The sequence below is a fragment of the Eptatretus burgeri genome, chromosome 4 (assembly GCF_056783735.1).
Source record: "Eptatretus burgeri isolate ZD-2024b chromosome 4, Ebu_testis_v1, whole genome shotgun sequence".
NCBI classification, from domain to species: Eukaryota; Metazoa; Chordata; class Myxini; order Myxiniformes; family Myxinidae; genus Eptatretus; species Eptatretus burgeri.
The window spans coordinates 112692828-112703423 of NC_140964.1; positions in this window are offsets into that span (position 1 = coordinate 112692828).

Here is a 10596-nt window from a genome sequence, read left to right on the forward strand (position 1 = left end):
ACCCCCCAAGTGTCCACTCAGCCTGTTCGCAAACTCCTCAGCTACTCTCTCATCCCTGAGGTTGCCAACATCCAGCCTCGGCTGGGATGGTACCATTCTCCAGGACTTAAGGTGCAGCTTTAGAGTTGCTACAACAAGCCTGTGGTCAGTATTGAGGAACTGAGCACTCCGGTAGACCCTGCAGTTCTGGATCATCCTCCAACGACCGTCAATGAGGACATGGTCAATCTCCTTTGCCACACCTCCAGCGTTGGAATACCAAGTCCAGCGATGAGCTTGTGGGCGCTGAAACCATGAACCAGCCACCCTAAGTCCATGACTTCTTGCAAAGTGAAGGAACTTAGTGCTATTCTGGTTCATAGTTCCTGACCCATGGGGACCAATACACGCCTCATAACGATCCCTATCAGTTCCAGTCGATGCATTGAAATCCCCCAAGACTAGAAGTGTATCTCGTCTGGGGCACTGATCACCCACAGACTCGAGTGTGGCGTAGAATGCATCCTTCACGGTGAGATCACTCGCCTCAGTCGGAGCATAAACAGAGACCAGGGAAATGACACCTAAGGAGTGACGAATCCTTAATCTCATAATACGCTCGTTGACCGGTGTTACCTCAATTATCATTGGGGTCAGCTTATTGGACACAGCTACAGCAACTCCTTGGGTATGGTGACCATCAGAGCGACCAGACCAATAGTAGGTGTAACCACCCACCATTATCTCGCCGCAATCCGGTCTCCGAACCTCAGAGAGAGCTGCAATCCCGATGTCCAAACGCTTGAGCTCAGATGATAACAGAGACAGGTGATCATCCTCTCTTAGGGATAGGACATTCCAGGCACCCACCCGAAGGGACCGCCTCAGGTTAACCCAAGGAGACTGCCGTCTGGTGGACGACACCTCAGCACCACTCCGACACACTCTCCCGCAATCTGACCCAGGGATGTTACCCCGTGGTTTCCCTCCTATTGTTTCCTATCCTATTCCTATCGAGTCAAAAGTTGCGCCCGATTTCTGTTTTTTCGGCTGTCAGATTCTTTCTGGGAAGTCATGTTGTTAATATTTGTCTTGCAGATTATTAATTTTCGAAATTTATTTATTTTTGATTTTGTTTTGTAGGTTATTGCTGCGAGTTTGGAAAGTTACTGAATTTGCACCAAATTGAGCTTCATGGCACAATTAACAGACATAATTGTTTCTACTGGGCTGCAAATAACCCAAGAGTGACAGTTGAGAAGGAGGTAAATTTACCTGGAGTGACAGTTTGGGCAGCCATATCTCCATTCGGGATAATTGGACCCTTTTTCTTTGAGGGATCTGTCACTGCAGAAATTTACCTGGATATGCTGCAAACCTTCTTTTGGCCCAGGGTACAAGATCAGGACTGTTATTTCCAGCATGATGGAGCTCCACCTCATTATGGACATTATGTTTGTCGGTGGCTTGATGAAAACTTTTCCAGAAAGTGGATCAGCCGCCGCGGTCCGATTGAGTGGCTGGCATGCTCCCCAGAACTTACACCTCCAGATTTCTTTCTTTGGGGGCTCATGAAAGACATTGTTTATTGTGAAAAGCCTCGTACCATTCAGGAATTGAAGGCTCAAATCACTGAAAAGTTTGAGGAAATTGATATCGAACTCTGCAGTCGTGTGTGCCGCTCTGTGCCTGCTCGGCTGCAATTGTGTATCGATCACAAGGGAGGGCACTTTGAAAATTGCAAATAAAACAGCTTGGTACAGTTCCGTAATAATTTTGTCTTGAATAAATGGTTAGATAAACATGTCATTCATTTATTTCTACCTACTTGTACACTGTAATACAAATGGCAAACAAACAATCAACTGACAGAAATCGGGCATTACTTCTGACTCACCCTGTATGTATAATACAATATATATATATATATATATATATATATATATATATATATATATATATATATATATATATATATATATATATATATATATATATATATATATATATATATATAACCTTCTTTCAGCTGCTCCCGTGAGGGGTCACCACAGCAGATCATCCGTTATGATCCGCATACTGATTTGGCATAGGTTTTACGCCGGATGGATACCCTTCCTGACAACCCTGGTCACCTCTTACGACACAGGGATAGGGATTGGGTTTCGCCATGATTCCGGGCTGCCCTACACCTTCTCATAGCGCAGCTCAGCGCAGAGCTCCCGTCCTCAAGCGATCCTCCAACCCAAGCCTCCGAGTCGCCGGATTACAGGCGCACGCCACTACGCCCGGTTATATATACATATAAAACCATCAAACAAAAAACAATAAAAAAAAGAAATTATAAAAGAAACGACAATTTTACACACATAACATGTTCATCAGTAATCGAGGCCAGGGAACGGCTTGGCTGATTTCCGGATTTGGCAGTTCCCTTCAAAAGTTGAGAAAAGTTAGAATCTCTATTCTATTTCTAAAACCACAAACCGTATTCAATTCAAAAACATTAGAAGGCAATGCATTTTTCATGGGTACAATTCTAATAACCAAAAAAAATCCAAATGTTTTTATTAGCTCTAATCCCCTTCAAAAAATAAGCATGATTGTTTCTTTGACCAGATCTTCAGGAAATTTCAAAAAACTCAGAAAAAGGAATTACTATCGAACCCAAAGAACATCCCATATACAAATACAAAATCTCTCACCATTCTTCAATATTCTAATGATTCCAAATGCAAAAGTTCCAATCTTTCTTCAGATGACAACCCAAATAATCCCAACATTCTACGTGTAAACAATCTTTGGACTTTTTCAATTGCATCAATGTCATAAATTTGACATGGATTCCATACTTCAGTTGCATATTCAAGTTTAGAATGAACAAAAGTTTAATACATGTTTAATAGAAACTTTATTTCACTACACAAGAATACTTTATAAATCAGTGAAGACAAACATAATAACATAAATACTCATTTTTTTGAATAAGTTTAACATGAATAACTGAATCAAATGCCATTGCAATATCCAAACCTATTTAATCAATCGTATTATTGTCACTAATTTATTTTGTCTAAACATCAAGGAAAGAGATAAGCTGAGCAACTGTTGAGTGTTTTGACAAGAAACCATGCTGAACATCTAGGCCAAATGTAATTTTATTTACAGACAAATGACTCATATTTTCATGAATTATCACTTCCAAAGTTTTACTAATAGTATTCAAAAGACTTATTGGTCTGTAATTTGTCACATCTGAGGGAATGTTTTTCTTATGAATTGGTATAACTTCAGCATTTTTCCAATTTAATAGGAAAAGTCCAGAATTAAAAGACAAATAACATTTTTTAAAATTTATGTTGAAGGCTACAGGCACAGACAAACTCGTCCTCATCGAGACCAAGCCTTAAATAAAAGAACTGCATAGAGAAGTAAGAAAAGAGAGAATAAAGTGAGGAGGGAAAATGAGAGAGTAAGAAAAATGTATGGTGAAAAGTATATGATGTTTGTTTGCAGAAAAGAGAGATTAAAGCTAGCCCAGTAGCTATAGATGTATTATCGAAAGCAATTCTGCTAATTTGAAAGCCAGTTTTACTAAAAATTTCCGCAGACTAGAATTAGGGCCAGATGTCTTTGATGCTAAAGATTTAATATGTCCATAAACAACATGTGCATCAAAACATGGCAAAGGGGCTACCGCTATCCCATAATTCCTATCCATTTCCATCATCAGTTGTAAAAATTGAGGCAAAAAATGATGAAAAAAGTCCACCTTTCTCGCATTATAATCAACAAGTATTGTTCCGTCCTTTTTAACCAAAGGTGGAATTACAGAATTATTATTCAACTGTCGTTTTATATACTTCTAAAAATTATTTACATTTTCAGCTTTCACTATTCTGCTTTTTTCCTGAAAAACTCAAAAATATCACACCTTTTCAAACACCTACCCTCTTTAGTCACTGAGTTACTTCAACTTATCTGCTTCCCTTCGAGACCTTTTATATCTAAAATGGCATTTCCGCTGTCTCTCGTAAGCACAATTCGTTTTGAAGGACGGGGAAAATGAGTTGGATGAATGGGACACTGCTGAATCTACCTTAGAATCAATAAGTTCAAATAATTTTGAAATATCTCACACATTTGATTTACATTTACACAAGTAGGAAAGGTGGTTTCCCAGTGTCTTACAATTCTTGAGCCATTCCCACATACAGTAGTTTGCCATTTTGAAATTTGGGATTAACTTTCACTGTACACATTTTATACTGGACTGATAATTAATATTAAAAATTACCGCATCATGACATTCAAACTTTGATAAATTTCAAAAGCATTCACAAGAAAAATATTATTTATAAAGACCAGATGAAGAATATTTCGACCTCTCTGAGTTAGTAATCTTACATTTCGATTGAATTCAAAATAATCGATTTCTTTCCTAAATTTTTCCTCATTAACATTTCCGATCGAAACATTATTCCACTTTAATGACAAGGATGTCATAAAACATTCCGTTTGTATTGTGTAGAACATTCCGGTTGTCCATCTCATAATCTGCCAAAATATTGATTTGTGGTTGGATACTTCACATCCCCAAGTGCCTTAATCAAACTTAAACAGTAAACCAACACCTGTACCTTTTAAAATGACAGATTCTGGAAAGAGCGGTGAAAGCCATGACGACTTGATGCACAACGAATGAGAATTAAAAGACTCTTGGCCCTAAGGGATTACAAATAAGGCTGTCATTTATCACAAGTATTTACAGCAATCATTTTGGAGATATTTCTCCCTTACCAGCTGGAGAAGCTCTGATCCAATTCTTTTTTTTTGTCATTCTCTTTGTGCGCTCTTTATTTTTCTTTCTCTTTCTGTTGTTTTGTTATCAAAGTAAAAGGTAATTTGCTTTGATTTTGCCAGCTCTTCTCGTTTTGTCGATACATGGAAGATCTCCCTGAAATGAGGGCACAGATGTTTAAATGTCGTGCAATCACCATGCCGTCGAATAATCGATGGAAGCTATAATTTAAGGGAAATGCAGTAAGCTGCCTTAAACTAGTCTTTCAATGACATCTCCTCACCACTGGTTTTAACGACAAAGGCTCACTTTTAAGCTGTCTAGCCTTGGTTTGAATATCGACCCAGCTATAAACTATCATTCCGGTGTTTCACAGGCAGAGTGATTCATCAATGTGTGTGCCGTCCCTCGGATGGACGTTAAACTCGACATCCCGTCTGCCGGCATTAGTTGGTGGATGTTGAAGATCCCACGATGTCCTTCCTGAAGAGTAAGAGAGCTATTGCCGGCACCAAGGCCAAATTACAAATTCTTGCCATAACTACTTTGTCGAGCATCAGGCCTGGCCAGCTGGTTCATGAAAAATTTGGGCCAAAACCTCCCTGGCCAACCCCACAACAACGTACGAATAATTGTCCTGTTAATTCCAAGAAAAAGAAGAAAAACTAGACTGCCAGTGATTCAGCATTAGGTGCCTCACTGGTTAAGTGTGTAATACATCAGGCAAGAAAAGCATAGTTCCTCCAATCTGCTTCCTGTACCATCCTGTTTGTACCATTACCAACAGCTTCTGAGCAGCAGTAGGATAGCTTGTAACAGCAGCATTTTCAAATCCACGTACTGTATATGTACATCTAACCTGTTCTGCTGTCCTGAATAAATGTGTAGTGCAGAAGAAATATCAAATTGGTTTTCCTTTCAATGTTCATGTTTGGACATTGGTGATTCGAAGTATACAAATAAACCAGAGTAGTTTGGTTTGCTTTCGTCAAATAGGCCATTTATTTGTAAAGTACATATAATGGTGAACAATTTTAACCATTCTTCTCTCCCCCCCCCCCCCCCCCGTGTACAAACCGGCCCAAATTCCCTTCGCTCTTCCTTAGGTTGAAGGTGAAAGTTCCCAAATTACAATTTCCTACTTACAAGGATTCTCTCTCATAATTCTTCAGCTTTACCACTATTGGTCATTTTTCTCCATCTGGCTCACCAGAATTTGGCATGTATAACACACAGAGCCAGTTTACACATACAATACCTGGAAACTTTAATAACACCGGAAATTGCCTTAAATGGGAATGCAAATTAATGTGATCATGTGATGTATGATATGTTTTACCTTCACTATAAAACTGTGTTAGCAGCAAGGTTGTAAATGGCCAGAAATGCAAAACAGAAATGGTACCTTGGAGGGCATGTCTAGATGTCATTGCAGAAAGAACATACGTGTTGTAAGTCTGGTCATCAGTCATCAAGGTTCTTCAGCGATAGAAACCAATAGTAATGTGGGAGCCAAAAGAAATAGTTTTGGTGCAAACTTTTGGTGAATGAAATAATTAAAGAAAGGATAAGAGATTTGACAAGTACGAGTGCAGACCATCGAAGTTACGGAAGTGTAACAAATCTATGATGTCCAGGTTGATGCTCACCGATCTCTACCCATACACTGTGATGAACCTTCTACATCTGCCTGTGAAACTCTGGCACACTAGATGTAAAATATTTGGAGGCCAACAATAAAAGGTAGCTGTGGTGATGCCAAAACTCAAATGATGGTAAACCGAATGAGCGGCGGACAGGGTTGTTGCTCCGCTATTTGTCACAATTAATGCATTCACCTTCACCTAAGATTTGAGTGTAAACGCTTTCCTCAGACCACAATATTCCTAACAAGTAAGTCGGTTTTGGGTGCTCAGAAAGACCTTACTAAAGAGCAAGATTATTGAGTCAAAGGGAACTGTGTGGGTCATATATCTCATGCTGCACCTGAGGTTTTCCTCCTGTACCTGTGTGGCATTACATGCACTGCCCTCCACCTGTGCGATGAACTCTTCTGGAGTTGTGTTTCACACTAAACGAGCAATGCACTCTTGTTATAGTGCAGATGCTATATCTACAACATTCTTCGGTGACGGAACAAAGGCCACTCGAGCTTTCGGAATTGAAAATCATTTTGCGTTTTCCTTGTCGAGCCAACTGAGCTATGCTCTTTGGTTAAACCACATCCTTCATGGCCTGTTAATGCGTTTGCCTCCGCGGAATTGCATTTGTCCGCAGGAGCGAAACTACGCGCTTATCAGGATACCTTTGTCTCTCTGCTTCGTTTTCGCCTCATTAAGTCTTGTCGGTCACAAGACCCAGCCTGTGGTTTGTGCTGTTCTGCCATTGCTGCTTCTCATTTCAAGTCTTAACAAGAATGCATCGAGCCCAATACGATTTTAGTCGAAATAGTTATATTTTTGTTTTTTTGCTTCATCTTAGAATATGGAGCGGAGGATGACTTTTATAGATTTGTGGCCAGGAGGGAGAATGGACTTGCACCACCATGATATTATGAGCATTGTGAATCAAGCGTCATCATCATTGTTGTTGATTGTGTTGCATTCTGTTTTCTAGTACTGTTATGGCATGTCACATGGTGCCTTGATGCTGGAAATTGAGGAAGTAAGAGCTTTGTATTTGTCCTACCTTGAATTTATGGGCAGCCTACCTGCACCTTATTAATGAGGCGAAGGGTCCAATTCTAGGTAACTTAAGGTTGGGAATCAAGCTCATGCATCGCTGAGAGGTCGTAAAGCATCTTTCTGCTTAAAAAACACAAACACATACATGTGGGTCATTCAAAATGTTTTGAGCTTAACAGGTATTAAAAAATGTGAAGGATTCCCCCCCCTCCCCCCACAGATTGCCATTGTCTCATTCATTGTGGATCTTCCACATACAAGTCCACCGATTCGTGTTTTTATTGTTCAGATTTTGTACTTCAAGATGAGTTAGGTGAACTCCGTGAGAAAATGGAGAAACATAAGTTTTGTGCAATAATTAAGTTTTTGCGTGAATAGAATTTGACTCCCAAATAATTTTCAAGAGAGAGTATTGGAAGAAGATGCTGCATCTCATACCATGATGAAATGATGGGATTAATGGGGGCGGGGAGTGGGAAGAGGGCTGGATTTAAATGTGGCTGGGAGAGTAGGGAAGATGAACCAAAGCCCGGAAGGCCACCTGTAGCAATAAATGAACGAAATATTGATGCTGTGCAGTCCATCATTTATATGAATGATCGATGAGTCATTGTCTCGCATATTAGAGGAAGTACGAGTCACTGTGGGAAGTGTTGACACCATTATCAAGCAACACCTTCAGATAAATAAGGTTGCAGCCCAATGGGTTCCAAAATCGCTCTCCCCTGAATAGAAACAACGCGTGGATACGTCACTGAAACTTCTGGATCGTTTTCAAGAAAATCCACACCATTTTACATCTTGTATTATTACCCATGATGAAACGTCCATCCATCGGGACCATACTCTGTGCAGAGCATTGGTGCTGCCTAAGCAGTATCCTGGGCTACTGGGCACAATCCTGGACAGATCACCACTCTGACACAGGATGCCAGTAAGCAGATACTCATTTTGCCAACCTCAAAAGGATGACAGGGTGAGTCAACCTCACCTGGTATTAATTCAATAGCCAAGCAGAATTTGAACTCAGGACCCGAGGATCCCAAACCCACCACTCCAGCCATTAAGCCAACACCAGGCATGGATGAAACATGCATTACTTGGATCCAGAATCCAAAAGGCAGTTTCTTTCGAGTTGAAGCATATTGGTTTCCACCTACGGAAACTTTCAAGTCAACAACAAAACACATCAGAAAAGGTGACAAGTTGTTGTTGTTTTTTTGGAGGGGGGCATGCAGATGTTGGCATGGTAGATTATTACCTCTGCCACCAAAGGTGGATGCAGGTTATGTTTTCACCGCTGTCTGTCTGTTTGTTTGTGAACAGGATATCTCAAAAAGTTGTGGACGGATTCGGATGAAATTTGGTGGAGAGCTTGGGTGTGTGAAAAGAACAAATGATTAGATTTTCGTGAAGATCTGGATCTGAATCCGGGAATTTTTAAAGTGATTTTTCACCATTAAGAGATGGGGCCAAAATGACAGAGCAGGATTTCTCAAAGTTGTGGACGAATTTGGACAAAAGTTGTGGACGAATTTGGACAAAAGTTGGTGGACAAGCTGGGTATGTAACAAGATCAAGCTGATTAAATTTTGGTTCCGATCCGAATCCAGATCCAGCCTATCAGCGGGATACAAAACGTAAACTAATCAGCATGGTGTAGGCATGCGCTCAACCGAGTGCCTTTCTAGTTTGGGATGTGGTCGAAGACTCGCAGTCAGAATATACAGATCTGATTTGGCTTATAGAGTAGAAACAGCAACATCATGGATTAGAGAATTCATAGAACACCTTATCCCCCCCCCCCACCACTCCCCGTGCTTTCTTGAGAAACAAGGCCATCGGCAGAGTGTACAAGCAGCAAATTTGATGGTTGTGAAATGCGTAAAATGACATACTATATTGGCCAAGTCCAGCTAAATGGACTTGGCCAATAGTCCCTGTCGTGTAAGGTCCCTGCCATGTCCATCTTGTGTACCCCTGTGTACCCCATCCCATCCCTCTCCCTTTCACAGATCTCATGTCTCTGTTCCCCACTGTTTTCTCCTTCCTTCTCCCGGCCCTCTTGTCTCCTGCTCCCCTTGTTGTATGTTTTGTGTGTTAGCTCTCATATGAACCTTGACAGGGTATACAAAAAAAAACATGGGTTGAAAGTTCCAAAAAGGCGATCTGTGTTTTACTGTGTTCAAGTATATAATTTAATTGAAATAAAATAAAGATTTTAAAGGTTGTGAAAAATATTTTTTGGGAAGTTTACCACCATTGATGCATCATCTTTAACATTACCTCAATTAGCATGTTACTTTAGTTGTTTGTGCCTGTTGTTTGTGTCCTTTCTGATGTCCTTAAAAACAGTAAGTTTCCTGTTTTCAATGATTTTCAATTTTGTTTGACTGCCAGGCAGGCAGAGAGAGTTAAATTTCAAATATAACATTCAAATGAAATTAAGTTGTTCCACGATCATAAACTGACATTTGCAGACAGACAGACAGACAGACAGACAGACAGACAGGAGTGAACCAATTGCTTACCCCCGCTTTCTGCTTCACGTGCGTGGGGTAAGTATTGAGACGTATCCTATGCTCAGGACAATTCTGCTGCTCACTTCGCTCAAGTGACCAATGCACTGGTAAATTGTCACCACCTTCCTTCGCGGACAGGGTTTTTCATCAATGAGTATGCTTTTCGGTGGATGGGATATTGTTCTTCCAGTTCAATCAAATGTAAAACATGGCTGTGGGTAGCATCATCAGCTGGGTATGACTGTGCTGGTGATATAGTGCCACCTGTAGATTAGAGTGGAAATTTGTCAATTTGTTCAGGGTGCTGGTGATAGCTTGCCTACTATTTCTGAAGGGCACCGTAAGATCTTTAATGTCCACCAACTAATACCTGCAGATGGGACACCCAGTTTAACGTCCATCCTGTCTGTGAAACACCGGGATGACAGATTTTATCCGGGTTGAGATTCCAACCCAGGTGAGACAGCTTAGAAGTGAGTATGCATACCTCTAGGGCCTAGGCCATCCTGTGTGTGTGGGTTGCCCTGTCTGCTAGGATTTCCTGGTTAATTGAGAATTTGCTTTTGGAGATAATGCAAAGTTAAAATTGGAGATAAACACATCTCTTCTG